The sequence below is a fragment of the Nannospalax galili genome, unplaced genomic scaffold (assembly GCF_000622305.1).
Source record: "Nannospalax galili isolate Female #2095 unplaced genomic scaffold, S.galili_v1.0 scaffold1307, whole genome shotgun sequence".
Classification (NCBI taxonomy): domain Eukaryota; kingdom Metazoa; phylum Chordata; class Mammalia; order Rodentia; family Spalacidae; genus Nannospalax; species Nannospalax galili.
In genome coordinates, this window is record NW_008357035.1 from 1,536,930 (window position 1) to 1,553,218 (window position 16,289).

Sequence of the window (16,289 nt, forward strand, 5' to 3'; positions counted from 1 at the left end):
TGAGACACAGTCTCACTGAACTGGACACTTCAGCTAGGCTGACTGGCCAGAGCCAGCTCTCAGGATCTGCCTGTCTCCACCCCCGCACACAGTACTGGGGTTACAGACATGTACAGCCATATCTGGCTTTTTAGATGGATGCTGGGGATTCAAACTCAGGTTCTTGTGTTTGCAGAGCACGTGCTCGTGCCCACTGAGCCATCTCCCCAGTCCCTTGTTATTATTTCCCAAACAATACAAAATGGCCAGTATTTACTCACTATTCCCAACATATAAGATGTCAAGGCTTACCTAAAGAGAATGTGAAACTTAACGTGGAAGGAAGTGTACAGGTCATGTGCAAATACATCACCTTTCCCAGAAGGGGCTTGTGCCTTTTGGGTTTTTCCCGTCTGGAACGAATCACGGGTAGAGAGATGCCAAAGGGTGACAATATTGGAGAGTGTGACATTGGAGATGCACAGGGTCTGAGGGGAGGGGGAAGGGCAGGGTGGAACCCTACCTTCGGTAAGCTGGTCACCCCACCACAACTGCCAGCCTCATCTCGCGCTCAGAGCTCAGCCAGTGACCCTGGGGACACTGTGACATGGGAAGGAGGGAAGGAGTCCAGTGGGAGAGAGCCAGAGTTGCTGAGGAGGGAGGGTGTAAAGCCAAATGCTCTTCTGGGAGGCCCAAGCTCGGTGCACTCTCGGCTCCCAGGCCTTCTGTGAGACGTGCTGTGAACCGCCGCCGCAGACGCTGGGCAAAAGTAACACAATGTATTCGATGTTTTCAGGTTTTCTTACAGAGTTTATGATGTCCAGAGTTTATGATGTCCATGCACCCATGGACTTTTTTATCTACATCTTGGCTGTGCTTTTCAGAGCGGCCTCCGCCAGGGTGCTGCCAAGATGGCGACTTCCCACCGCCTCCCCCAGCTTCCTCCGTGTCTGTCCTTAGACCCTCCCTCTCATGCAGTTGAAGCTGACTGTTTGGGTGGGAGGGGTGACTGTCTCTCCCTCTGTCTATGGAGTCTCTTAGGGTTCAGATATTCAGTTGTTGATAGTTCTTTCGGAGGACACGCCTACCCAACAGAGGGTCAGCCTTGAGATGCTCAGGTTAGCCACTCATCAGCCAGTGGGTTACACACCCCGAATGTGTTGGGTTTGGTTTGTCAGCCATTGGGTGTGGGAAGGAAGGGTCAGCTCCTGAGAGCTGTGGTGGGCTCACCAAAGGGTGTGTCACCCAGAACCAGTTTCCGTGGTACTACTGGAAAGAGTGGTCTTTGTTGATGTTAACCAATCAAAGATGAGAATAGAGGTTTGGGGGAGAAAGCTCAGTGGGTAATGTGTTTGCCATATGTATTAGGGTTCTCCAAAGAAACAGAACTGGTAGAATGAATATATATGTATAGAGATTTATCAGCTTAGCTCACAGGATAGAGTCTGAGTAGTCCAACATGGCTGTACCACACTGGAGAGGCTGAGAATTGTAGTCGCTCAGTCCACAAGGCTGGATGTCTCAGTAGTCCCAATCTGGCACTGAAGGTCTGATGAATTCCAAAAGATCGGCTAGTCTTCAGTCTACAGCAGCAAAACAAACTCACCAGTGAGAGAGAGGGCAAGCAGCAAGAAGCCAGGCGTTCTCCTCTGCGTTGGCCTTTTATGCGGGCTGCCATCAGAATGTAACACCCACATTTAGGGTGTGTCTTCTAGCTTCAGATGATCCAATCAAGAAGATCGCTCTCATTTCAGTTAATCCCAGATCCAGTCAAGTTGACACCCAGGATTAGCCATCACACTATACAAACATGAAGATCTGAGTTTGAACCCCAGAAATCACGAGCAAAGCAGGGTGTGGTGGCACATGCTTGTAATCTCAGCACTGGGACAGGGAGAGAAGCAGATCCCCGGGCTCGAAGGCCAGCCAGCCTCGCTGAATGGTGAGCTCCAGGTTCAGTGGGAAACTATCTCAAGATCCAGAAGAAAAACAAAAACAAAACAAGGATGAGCAGGCCTGAAGAACAACATCCAGCGTTGTCCTCTGCCCTCCACATGCATACCTGCATGCATGCCCCACACATGTGCACCCACATGAACATGTGCACACACACAAAACGAGATTATCCCAGACAGGGGCGGCCTTGACCCCTCTGACAAGTGTGCTTCCGACAGAAGAAAGAAGAGGTAGTGGAGGTGATGGGAAGATGGAGGAGGTGGAGACTGGGGGTGTCCACTGAGGACCAGCCACCCCAAGAGCTGGACAAATGGAGGCAGGAGACACTCAGAGCCTACAGAGGAAGGGGCTCCACACCTTGACCGAACTGCAGAAGGTTGAATGCCTGCTTTACTGCTGTAGGACACAATCCTTGGAGCAAAATATCCACCATCTTCCTCATAGCTCCACCCACGTCCTCTCCTAATCCCCACCTGTGCTCTGTAAGTAAGCTCAATGACCTTACTGTTCCCAGGGGGAGCTGTGGTGGAATCCTACCTTGGGCCGTGGGTGGTGTCTCCCCAGGGAAGGAATTTCCCGGATACTCACACTCCCCATCTGTAATCGTTTGTTCCCGCTGCCTTGGCACATGGATGGACTGGCTGGGCATGGTGGCTCACGCCTGTAATGTCAACACTTGAGAAGCCTCTTAGAGGCCAGAGGATCACTGCAAGTTTGAAGCCAGCCTAGCCTACAGTGAGTTCCAGGCTTCAGGGAAACCCTGCCTCAAAAAGACCAAAATCAAAACAAAGCAAAACAAAACAAAACAAAAATAAATAAATAAATAAATGAATAAATAAATGAGGCTGGAGAGGTATCTCAGCAATTAAGAGCACTGACTGCTCTTGCAGAAGACCTGAATTCAAACCACAGCACCCATGTGGCGGCTAATAACTGTAACTCCAGTTCCAGGAGATCTGATGCCCTTTTCTGACCTCCATAGACATTGCATGACACAGGTGCACTTACATAAATGCAGGCAATCGACTCATACACATAAAATGAAAATAATCAAAAACCCCAAAATTTTATAAGTAAAGAAATAGGCACAGTAGAGCACGGACCAAGGAGGAGTCTAACCAAGCATGGTGCCCATCGCGTCAGGAAAGCCCCAGAGCCCGAGGGAGACACCGCCTCACAGTGCGGCAAAAATAGGAAAAGCTGGCCGTTTCACAGCCTGGCCTGCCACTCCTGCCCGAGGATCGTTGTGGGGCTTCTTTCTTCTACTCAACAGGAGCGGGCTGTACACATTCAGATTTCTGAGGACAGGAGAGCAGACAGCATCTCATACTGCTCTGAGGACTAGGTAGAACATGGAATCTCAGCATTGTCTGGGTCAGCCCCGCAGATCACAGCTTCCAAACTGCTCCCTAGAGGCATGGCACTCAGACAGCCGGGGAGGCGGGGGGGAGACCAGGGGGCAGGGAGTTGGGGCAGGCAGGCCCTTTCTACAGCTTGGGAAAGGCAGACTCAAGTGGCCCCAAGAGAAAGACAGAAGTTCCCACTGTGGGAATTTGATACCAGTAGGCAGGGTAAGGAAGTACTTTGGAAGGGTCCACATGCACGGGCCATCTTTGCTAGAGATAAACCTTCATGCACTAAACTGTGTGCATTTTCTCAGGAACATGGAGAGTGTTTGCTAAGGACAGGCTATGTGGCTCCAAGGTAGAGTGCTCAATTAACATGCAGAAGGCCCAGGGTTCGAGTCTCAGCATTGCCAACCAACCAACCAACAAACAAACACAAAAATTCCTTCTAGGCCTCTGCTGAAGGGCTCAGCTGATGACAAGAGCAGAGACAGTGTGTGTCCGAAGCCACAGGGACAGACCTGCGGGGACCAGAGACCTGTCTCAGGCTGTTCTCTCTGTATCGACCTACCTGGTCATTCCTGCAGCTTAAGGATTTGGCACCATCCCTCCAGCATCCCAGTTGGAAAGCTCTGTGGCAACCTGTGTGCAGAGGGCAGTGCTGGACCGCCCAGATGAAATGCTCACCCCAAACAGCCTTCAAGCTTTGAAACCTGCTCCTCTGGGCACCCTGTGCATCGTTTCTTCCAGTCTTCCAGAATATGCAATTCGTGATCACGTTTCAATACATGGCTCACTGCTGTGGGTCCAGTCAGAAGTCATAAAGTCACAGCCACACAGGTGTTTAAGCAGATAGATTTTGGCAGAGCAGAGCAGGGAAAGCTGGATACCCGGGCAAGTTCACTAGCTGGGGTGGGGGTGGGGGCCTAGAAGTTCTTTACGCCTGGCTCGAGAGCACAGTAAGGACTCTAAGGTGGTGTGGAGGCAGCAGCTGCAGGATGCAGGGACCCCAAGTAGCAGATGGGGTAGAGAAATGGCAAAAAGACCCTGGAAAGAGCAGCTCAGCCCCTCGGAGCTCAAGCACAGATCCCCACCAAGAGGTCGTGGGTGTCTGAGGGTCTCAGTGCCCCTGGCTCTGTGAGGGCTGGGAACCTGCCTACTGGACTGGATCATCTCTGTGCCGGGGGAACTCAGCTGCCAAAGTCCAGAAGCTCCCCCACCCCCATCACAGCTTCCAGGGACAAAACAGACTTCAGACAGGATGGCTCCCTCCCACAGCACCCTCTAACAGCCCCTGTAGGTACAGCCTTGCAGAGAGCAGTTGGCATTGTTCAAAAAACCCAGCCAGTGTCATAGAGCCCTCTGCAGGAAGAGGTGAGAGGCCACCTCTTCCTAGCGGGCACTTGCCACCCCTTGGCTACACAGTCACTGCCAGTAGCCACCACTCCACACATGTTGGAGTTTCTCACAACAGCATGACTTTATTACTCCTGTGCTCCCTGGCCACCTGGGGTCACACCAAACATGTCTTCACACAAGTAATGTAGATTAGCTTTCCGTGGCTGGTGTGATGCATGGCCACAACTTAGAGGTTACTGTGGGCTACAGTCAGGGTGCTGTTTCTTTGGGGGTTCTCAGGGAGAATCCATTTCCAGACCTCTCGATGCCTCAGCTCCACGGCAAAAAGTCAAAAAGCTGCACTGTTCCTTCCGTTCTGAACAGCCACATCTTCACCAAAACAAGTCAGGAAGGGCTCTTTGCCTTTAAGAATTCATGTGATTAGACCCAGTACAATTTGGGGGGCCTGGGGTGACTAGACACCTGTCCCAGGCTGCTCTCTTTCTCTGCCATCCCTCCTGCATGGCCCCGATAGTGGTCCCAACCGGGAAGCTTTGGGGTAACCTGAATGTGGAGGGAGATGTTGGTCTGCCCACTGGGGTGCCAGGATGCACCATGCGCCTCACACAGCCCCTCTGCCCACCTTGCTCTGAAACTCTCTCTTCATCCCCATTAGAATGAACGATTTCACTCCCAAAATCCTCATCCTCCCAGAATGGCTCATCTTGGTTGTCAACCTGACTGGATCTGGAATCAACTTAAACACAAGTCACTGGGTGCCTCTGTGAGGAGCTTCCTTGATCAGAGGATTTGAGGCAGGAAGACTCACCCTAAACGTGGTAGTATTAGAAACAACTCCTTTGGGCTTCCAACATAGACTGAAGACCAGCAGCTCTCCAGGAATCCTCCAGGCCTTCAGGGCCAGATCAGGACTGCTGAGACATCCAGCCTTGACCCTGTTGCAGTACTTGGCACACTGGATTGTAAATTGTGCCCATCTCATGAGTTTTCCTGGGGAGTCGCTTTCTTTTGCACCCCAGATAGAGACACCAATGATGGACCAAAGAAATCATTTCATCCAGTCTTGGTAAACTGTGAATTTACTGGGATGGCTTATGCGAGTGTGTGAAACTTACAGGAAGCTGCACCCAGAGCAGTCTCCTCCTCCCAGAGATTGTTGACCACTCAGATATCCTTAAGGAGGGGCTGGCCTCGTGAGCCTCTCCTCCCAGGAGGATATGTTCGCAGCCCAATCTTGTGAGGGTCTCACCTGGTTATCACAGCTCTGATTCAAGATGGCGACAGTTACACCCAAACAACCACACAACACCTGCAAGTTTTCCTTCAGGTAAGGTCACCTGGTCACAGGCTCCAGAGACATCTTTGAGGGTCCACTGTGGCGCTTATGGCACGGTCTCATCCTGTCACTAATCTAGACCACAGCACAATGACTCTCCAACCACACTGCTCTAAAGGACAAGGAGAAGGGAGGAGAGAGCACACACAGAGAAGCTGTGGTCCGAGGGGAAACGCCCAGGCTCACGCATTTGAACCCTTGGTCTTGAGGTGGTGGCTCTGTTTTGGAAGATTGTAGAACCTTTAAGAGGGGGAGCTGGGTAGAAGAGTGGTCACCAGGGGACAGGACTTGGGATTTTATAGTCCAGCAGCACTTTCTGTCTGCTCTCCTTCGGGGCCGAGGATGAATGTGACCAACCTCCTCAGGGTCCTGCCCATGCACTCCTGGCTGTGATGGACTCAGCCCCTCCGCAACTCTGAGTCAAAATCATCTCCTCAGTTCCTTATGTCAGGTATTTGGAAATGAGAAAAGAAATTAGCATGTACACACACATACTTGCACACACACATATATATACACATACACACATACATATATACATGTACACACATACATGCACACACACATATATACACGTACACACATACTATATACATGTACACACATACATGCACACACACATATATACACGTACACACATACATATATACATGTACACACATACATGCACACACATATGCATACATACACTCACATGCACTTATACACACATACACATATACATGTGCACACTCACACACATCTATACATACATACACACATGCACATAAATACACAGACATATACACGGATACATGCACACACTCACACACACAGACGCACATGTATACACAAACACACATACACACATACACACATATATACATAGACACACACACGCACATATACACACATCCACACACTCACACACTTGCAACGTCATTCTGGAAGGACAGAAAGGCACCGTAGAGAATTCTGTGAATTCTAGAAACAGTTCCCACCCACTGTGTAGCAGCTCCAGCTCTCCTGGGAAGCCGGCTCCAGCCAGTTAGAGGTGCCCCCTCCTTTGCCCTTCATGCATGGTCGTTCCAGCTCACCACCACCATTACCACATCCTCTTCAGGAACACCCTGTATCAACTACAGAGGCTCAGGGAGGACATCCAGGTGGATTGTCCTTTGGGGCAAGAAGTTATTAAGGGGCTGGAGAGATGGCTCAGCTGTTAAGAGCACTGGTTGCTCTGCAGAGGACCCAGGTTCAATTCCCAACACCCACATGGTGGCTAACAACCGTCTGTAACTCCAGTTCCTTGGGAATCTGATGCCCTCATCTGACCTCCTCGGGCATGTTATGACATGGGTGCACTTACATACATGCAAGCAATACACTCATACACATAAAATAAAAATAATAAATACTTTTAAAAGTTCATTAAAGGAGTTATTGTTGCCATAGGCATATGGACAGGCAGAAAGCAGCCCCCAGTACAGGGGAAATCAGGACTTGGGGGGTCTTAGTGTCATTAATAAGAGTTTTACAGTGGACTCAAACAGAAGTTCAAAGTCACTCTTACTAGAGTTTAAAGGAAAAACCCTCAGGGCAGGAAAGCTGTAAGTCTCAGCAGCTGCTCAGGTGAAGGAGAGAGAGGAAGAGCCACGCGTGGAGGTCAGACACAGGCAGACTGGCAGCCACGTGGCACGGAACGGGGCTTTGAGAAAGAACGGGAACCCTAAATGTTGGAGCATCATAGGTATTAGGAAAAATATGCTCAGAAGACACAGGAGAAGGAAAGGCGACATTTCCGGAGAATTTAGAAAAGCAGGCAGACTTACAGCCGCCCGTCTCAGCTGGGGGAGCTGCGGCACTGCGCTGGGGATTCTGGGAAGGAAAAGTGCATTACCTCATTAAAGGCCTAGTTATTCCAGCTACCTCGTTAGTATGACTTAAGCTTCCCAGAGGTGATCCCTTAGCCAGGTGACTAACCCCGACCAACTGAAATGCTAACATTTCAGTTCTGGTCTCTACCCAGGCCAGAGACTCTCTTCTCCTGACCAGAAGTTTTCTCTTAGTGGGCCTTTATTGCTATGGTAACAGCCTTGGTGGGGGCCCCCAAGAAGAGATCAGGCCCCAACACCATAGATAAAGAGTATGTGGGTTTCTGATGAGAGTTCAGGCCCATGAGGCAGATTGGGGATCCCTTCTTCTAAGTCTCAGAGGAAGAGGGGGTCTGCATGGGGTCAGACCTGATTCCCCAGTGGGCAACGGGAAAGAGGGAGCTTTGCATTACCAGGAAAAATGTGGGGTGGAGGATGTGGGGGAAGGGAGGAGGAGGGGCCCATCTGTTGAATGTACCCATTATACAGGTGGGGAATGTGTCACCTATGCTGATTCCTTTCTGGCAACTGGAGGTCTGGAAACTTCCTTGGGGACTTGAGCCTGTCACTCTTCTAGGATCTGGGCCCCTGGGGAGTCTGTTAGGAGGCTCTGGATAGAGGTTAGCCATTCCCTTACAGAAGGAGGCTGCAGCAGGGGTCATGGATTCTAACAGTCCAGTTCAATGTGGCCTCCACATGTGTGAGATTTGGGGACCAGCTTTGGCCCGAGGCCCATCTGATTCCTGAGGTGCTGTCCAGGCTCTAGTCCAGCAAGACACCAGGGGACACAGGTCTTCAGATTTTTCTCAGTGTAGCTGTCGGTCTCCTTTCCCAGGATGCTACAGATCCGAGAGCCAGGAGCCTCTCGTGGGGCTCCCGGCTCAGATCCAAGCGCTGTAAGATTCACGTGCCCAGAAGCCAGCATGTACAAGATTAAAACAGGTTCTTAAACTGGGTTGGGTTTCTCTGCTAAAGTCAGAATGTTAACACTCCTGCCCCTTTGTCAAGCAATGTTCCTTTCAATAATTCATTACTTATCATTTGATAAGACCTTTATTGATGACTTCTTTTTCAAAAGGTTGAAAGGATTTAAGAGCAGCGGCACGTACCTGTAATATCAGCACTCAGGAGGTAGAGGCAGAGGGATCATACATTTAAGATCAGCTTCGACTCAGGGCAAGAGGCCAAGGCAGACCAAGGCAGGAGCGCCTGTCTTGTCTGAGAGCCCGTGTCTGCCAGTTATGTGATGGAAGACTCTGCCAGCCTCCCGGAAGGGGCCCAGCCCTGCTGACCTTGACTTTGGCCTCTAGAGCTGAGAAAGGCTGAACTTCTGTTCCTCTTAGATGCCCAGCTTGTTATCAGAGATTTTAAGTTATAAGCCTAGGCACCGATACCCCTAAGAGGTCAGGCTCAGCCACACGACATCAACAGGTCAATTAGACAAGAAACAGTGAAAAGCAGAGAAGTAATTTAGTGTGGCCACACGGGGAAGAGGAACAAAGGTCCGCTGACCCCCCAAGTCCATCTCTGGTCCGGACATGAGCTTAGGTTTAAATAGAGGCAGGAGGTCTGCTTGGCTAAGATTCCTGGTCCAGGTGTGGTCCTGCCCATCACTGACCCATCACTGTCTCAGCTCCAGTCTCTCCTGCAAGGGGGTCTGACAAGGTGTCAGGACTGTGTGAAATCTTCCTGGGGGACGGGCTCCCCCTCTGGCTGGCACCTGGCTTCAGCCTTTCCCTTCCCCAGCATGAGATTTATGGAGATGTTCCAATTCTTTGGGGACCATTGTTTCAGTAGTTGGACAGCCAGAGGGAGAGGCACAAGTGTCTCTTTAGACAATCTTATCTCCTGCCAGGTGGGTCACAACTTGAGGTGACTTACTGCCTTAGCCACGTGCAGCTCAGAAACACCCAGAGGATAGCGGACCAGGTGGAATGACACAGGATGGACTCTCTGAAGTCACCAGCCTACAGAAAAGGGCTCCATCAGGCACTGGAAAGGAGACAGGAAGTGCCCTCCATGATGGGCTGCATTCAGGCTCTTCCCAAAGGTTGGCAGCTGATAGGGAAGGTCAAAGTTGAACCACTCTGCAAGGGGGAGCCCCCAGGGGCCTCAGTTTGGGAGTCACAAATGAGGGACAGACCCCAGGTCCAACCGCTTCCTGCCCGTACTGGTTAGTTTGGGGTCAACCTGACACAAACTGAAGATGCCTGGGAAGAAGGGACCTCAGCAGAGGAATTTCCTCTATCAGACTGGTCTGTGGGTCTGTGGCCTTGACTTTGGAAGCACATTCTTAATTGCTAATTGATGTAGGAGGGCTGCTGCTAAAATTACTTCTGGGAGGCACGTGTGGCATCCTGCTCCCCACCATCCTTACGACAAAATGAGGTGTAATTTCTCCAAACTACAGTTTAGGGGATCAAAAAGTTTATTGGACTTCCATACAGATCAATGGGTGAGGGGGTGACTCACAGAAGTGGGCACAGGTGGGCTCCTCTCGGCATGGCTTGTCTCTGGCTTCCCCATTCCTATTCCTCCCCCATGTACCACTCAGGCCAGCTGGTTGGGTGGAAGGCATGACTGACTCTCTCTGCTCCTTCTCTCCTATGGAAAGTTCATTTGTGGTGATCGGAGCAAACCCGGCTTGAGAAGAAGGCATCCGTCTGCTGCTTGCCAGGCAGAGGACAAGTCTGTGCAACAAAGGCCCAGTCCACTATGGGCGGTAGGTGCCATTGCTGGGCAGGCGGGCCTGGGCTGTATAAGAAAGGGAGCTGAGCAAGCCAGGGGAGCAAGCCAGTGAGCAGCGATCCTCCATGGTCTCTGCCTCAGTTCCTGCCCTGGCTTCCCTCCATGATGGATTGTAAGCTATAAGGTGAAATAGTCTCTTTCCTCCCAAGTTGGTTTGGGTCAGTGTTTTATCACAGCAGCAGAAAAACAAACTAAGAAACTGTGTCAGAGGAGATGTCAGGCAACTGGGTTCCATGGGAGACTCATCACCTGGAACAGAAAGACAGACAAAGGAACGAGTAACTTAAGACAGTGCAGGTCTTTGTGTGGGGGAAAAAGATTACAGGGGGGGTTCCTGTAAGAGTCAGAGCCTGAGGCCTGCTTGCAAGTTCAGGTTAAAGGTTAGAAGGTAAGGGGCTGGCAAGAAGGTTGAAGCTGGCCATCGCTGGGGATAACCAGGGAGTGGTCAGGTAAAGAATGTCAGGTGACTGATAAACATCTCTCCTGGCCGACTGTCAGTGGTGGCCCCTAGGACCAGTCAGTTAAGAATCTAGAGAAACAAGTTACATTCGTTCTCTGGAAACCAAATTGCTGTAGTTACAGAAATTCTCATAATTCAACCAAAATGGAAGTGGTTTTACAAAACATTGCGGCCCTGGCTGGCGACGTGCTCTTCCAGTGAAAGGAAGAGGAAGAGATGAAGGTGAAGCTGGGTGGAGGGGGCAGAGGGGCGACAAGCCAGCGGTCCCTCCCCATCTGAGACAACGGAGGTGTGTGAGGAAGACCCTGCCTTGAGTCGTCATAGGGAGAGTGAGGCACCTTGGCTCCCAACACACAGCCCAGGAGACACTAATGGCTTCCAGCCCACAGCACAATTCCTTGGCAAAGAGGAGCAATTATGTAATCTGACTTTGCCAGCAGCGTTACAGAGCTGCACACAAAAGAGACCTTGGATCAAGTTCCCCAAGGTGAGTAAGGAGTAGCAGAAAGGGGCCCGAGGGTCACCTCTGCAGGGGACTGCTGCCCCCAGGCGTGCCCTTCCTGCAGGCCCCCTGCAAAGTGCGTCAGTGACTCCCCTTGTTGCTGTGACAAAACGCTTGACGAAAGCAAGCTAAGGAAGGAAGGTTTGTCTGGCTCACAGTTTGAAGACACAGCCCATCATGATGGGGAAGGCGGGGCAGCAGGGGCATGAGGCTGATGGTCACATTGCACCCACAGTCAGGAAGCAGAGAGAGGGGCTGGAGAGATGACTCAGTGGTACTGGCTGCTCTTGCAGAGGACCCGTGTTTGATTCCCAGCATCCACATGGCGGCTAACAACCATCTGTAATTCCAGTACTGAGGGGATTTAATGCCCTCTTCTGGCCTCCTCAGGCATTGCATGCATGGTTGCAGTTACATGTAGACAAAGCACTCCTACACATAAAATAAAAATAAATAATTTTGGGGGGTCTTTTTGAGACAGGGTCTCCCTGTAGCCCCAGCGGGCCTGGAACTCACTATGTAGACCAGGCTGGCCTCAAACTCATGGAGATCCACCTGCCTCTGCCTCCCGAGTGCTGGGATTAAAGGTGAGTGCCACCACACCCGGCCTTAAATAATTTTTTTTAAAAAGAGAGATGCATACTGGTGTCCAGCTCACTTTCTCCTTTTTACTCAGTCCAGGACCCCAGTTCATGGGATGGTGCCATGTTCCACACATTCAGCGTGGGTCTTCCCACCTTAATTAACCTACTCTAGATATCGCCTCACAGACACACCAGAAGTTTGTTTCTATTGTGATTCTAGATCACAGAATGCTGACAATCTGACATCTCTCCTCTCCCTGGGAGATGGAGGGCTAGTGATCTGCATGCCTTGAGAGTGCCCTCCCTACCCAGCTGCACTGAGAGCCCAAATAAGGAGGCCAGTGGTTCCAGGTGTCCAGTCCTGAGATGTCCCAGAGCAAACTCTGAAAAGTCTGTGAGGGGTCTGTGCAGCCTGTGACTTATCCTCAAGACCAACTTAAGTCTCCCTATCTGGGAGCTTCAGTCTCTCCATCTGTGTACAGAGTCACCTGGTCCCTTGCTCTCAGTCTCCCCATCTATAGACAGTGTCCCTCTGGCCTGTAAGATGGGATGAGCTAGCAAACAGCAGATCTGGGATGTGAACCCAGTTCCCTCTGTTCTAGAGCCCACACTTGTATGCACCCAAAATGTACTTGAATCTCCTATAGTTCTTTGGCGACCGACCTCAGGCTCCTGAGGGGAAGTTTAGTTCATGCTGAGGAGTTTGTTTTACCAGACCAACTCTCCTTTACCACTCTGCTTGAGAAAAATCCCAGAAACCACTGCTGATTTGCCTCCAGCAGCTGCCTGGCACACACCTCAGTGCTGGGATGGGGGAGCAGTCAGCCCAGCTTTTCCTGAAGGGTCTGGGGAACAGAGCCAGAGGGGATGCGGGAGAGGTCTCCCCTGCCAGCAGAGGCTGCTCACTGAAGGGCGCTGTCGGTGAGGGCAGAAGCTGGGAGGGACTCTGGGGGGAGCATGGGGACAGACCCTCCTTGCACCTGCATGTGAGCACATCCTGCCCAGGGATGGAGGCCACCTCACACCACCACCCACCTCATGAACCACAGGCTGGAAGTCAGCCCATTCCCACTTTGTGCTGGCCCTAGGTGAATGAGTAACTTTTTACCATTATTGACTAATTTCTGAAACAGTGTTATTCCAGGGTTTAATGATCTGATCTGCTGGTCTGTGATTCAAGAGCAGCTCTGTTGTGTTTGTTACTTTTCTCTCTGCTGCGACTGAAATGTCCAACAAAAGCAACTTAACAAAGAAAGGGCTCATTTGAGCTCACAGTTTAGGAGTGCACAGTCCATCAAGCACACACCCCATCGTGCTGGGGAAGGCATGGCAGAACTCATGGTGGTGCTTGCATGCGGGTGGGAATCCTCAAATCCAGACAGACCAGGGTTCACGGAGAGAACACTGGTGCCTAGCTAGCGCCCTGCTTTCCCGGAACCCCAGTCTATGGCATGGTGCTGTCCACATTCAGGGTGGGTCTTCCTGCCTCAGGTGAGCCTTTCTGGAAACACCCTCAAGGCATGCCCAATGTGCATCTCCCAGGTTATTCCAAGCCCAAGACAATGAAGATGGACCATCACACTCAGCTTTAAGGGACCTAGAGACATCTTCCAGAAGCCCAGTCTCTGTGTGCACAGCCCTTCTCTGCCTCCCTCACCTGGTTAGGTGAACTGATGTGCGGTTTTGGAATGAGAAGGAGGTTGGCCAGGAGAGTCTCCATAGGAGGAAAAGCAGAGGGGAGGGACACTCCGTAAGTAGGGGCTGCTCGTTGGCAACAAGCCCACGATGGACAGTCACTCACTCACATACCTGTCCACAAGACAAGGCTGAGAGGACAGCAGGTGTCTGGGGTTCCCTGATGGCTCCTCTTTCTGAAGATAGATTCAAGATCGGTCTTGAACTTGGTCCATGAGTGGAGAGGTGATCCAAAAAGGAAGAGCCAGTCTGCTGACAGAAGTCCCGGTTTGGCTTTGCTGTGTGACCTGCTGTGTCCTAACCTCTGTCGTTGATTGTGTGACTCAATATGTCCTGTCTCCTACACACCAGACCCTGGCCATGGGCACTGCAATCAGACAAGTTCCTCTCTGCCTTTGTGGAGCTCAGAGTCTCTCCAGGGAGCCAAATATTCAACAAAGAATTAGGCCCACAATCTGCCTGAAGGGTGATAGATCCTCAACGGTAAAGCAGGTGTATAGAAAGAGCCACAGGGTGGACAGTCATCAGCTATCTACCCAAGAATCAATGTCAATTTCCTTCTTTCTGACAGCAAGCACACATCTGGAGAGTCCCCTTCCGTCAGGCAGACTGGGATCAGGGAACAACTGACCTTGACCCAGCGCTGACGGGGAACACCACTGTGATTGGTCAGAGTAGGGCATTGCCCCCATCTAAGCCAGTCAGTGCACGGGCATCCCCTCTGTGCTTCAGAAACTGATCTGGAGAGGATCCCACAGAGTGCACTAAAACCAGGGTCTGTGGCCAGATTCAGCAACACGAGTCCCTACAAAAACTTTGCAGTTCAAGATGCAAGTGTAGACAGAGCGTGTGGAGAAGCCTGTGATGGAGAGACCAGAAAGAAAGGGTTTCCACAAAGTGAGGCTGGTCCGGGAAGTGTCCCTAATAACTCACAGAAGAAAATGGTGGCTCATTCCAGGCCAACTCAAGAGCCACGGAGTGGCATGACTGGGCTTGGTACCACATAACAGCTGCCCTGTACACCCAGCTCCCCACCAATCATCAGTCAAACAGGACTGGCCTTATTTGCATTTCCCACCACAGCACATCCTCTGCCTCCATTGTTGACCTTCCCTGCAGACTCCTGCAATGTGCTAAATAAATTTCCTTTTTCCCACACCAGTCTGTCTTCGGTGAATTCTTTCACCACCTTCCAAAGCGCTTGTTCACAGCACAGGAACGAGGTGCCATTAAATATTTCCTCCTTTTCCCTCTGAGGTGCAGCGCTGCCCACCCAGCCAAAGTGCCACCACCTTCATCAGATCAGCTGGGCCTGCTCCCCCAAAATGATCCCAGCTGGGCTTGTTGGTTGTCAGTGCGCCCTCACGGGAGGGCTGAGGCATGTCAGGGGATCTGCACCTGAGATACTGGCCCCTCCTTTCAACTAGTTTCTGCCCTAATTCCGTGTGGACTTGCAGAGGGGCTGGGGTACATAGACTGGGAGGGACTATGGGAAGGGCTCCATCAATTCGGGGTGCAGACTGTCCCACGTGGCTGCTTTGGGGTCACCCACCTTCTGCCCCTAACTTCCACCCATGCTCTGTTAGTAATCTTAATAAGCAGTTGGTTTCCCAGGTGAACTCTGCTGGAATCTAACTTTGGTGTGCCATTATGACCTTAGAAGAAGCAGGGTTGGGGCTGGAGAGATGACTCAGTGGTTATGAGCACAGGCTGCTCTTGCAGAGGACCTGGGTTCAGTTCCCAGCACCCACAAGGTAGCTAACAACCATTCATAACTCCAGTTCCAGGGGATCTGATACCCTCTTCTGACCACCTCAGGCACTGTACAACACACGTACACTTACACACATGCAGGCAATACACTCATACACACAAAAAATTAAAATATTAAAATAAATTTTTTTTTTAAAAAGAAACAGGCTTGAGTTTGCCTAACTACCCCCCCACAGCACTGGTTCCCATGTGGCTTATGGTATTTTTTGTTTGTCATTTACTACATTCTAAGTAAAGACAAAAAAATTAAGTTTAAATTATTTGGCATAAATGTTTTTTATATTTTATTATTTTTATATGTATTCATGCATTGCCTGAATGTAGGTAAGTACACCCGTGTGGTGCAATGCCTGCAGAGGTCAGACGAGGGTGCCAGATCCTCTGGGACTGGAGTTACGGACAGTTGTTAGCTGCCATGTGGGTGCTGGGATTTGAACCTGGGTCTTCTGCAAGAACAACCAGTGTTCCTAAGCACTGAGCAATCTCTCCAGCCCCAACATAAATTTTTTAAAGATTTATTTTTAATGATTTATGTGCGTGCGTGCGTGCCTGTGTGTGTGTGTGTGTGTGTGTGTGTGTGTGAAATGGTTAGTGTTTTTCTTAGTTTGGAGTAGGGAAGGGCATCAAAGGCCAAAAGCAAAGAGCAAAAGATTGGTGGGTTGTTTTGTTTGCGACAAGATCTCATGAAGCTCGGTAGG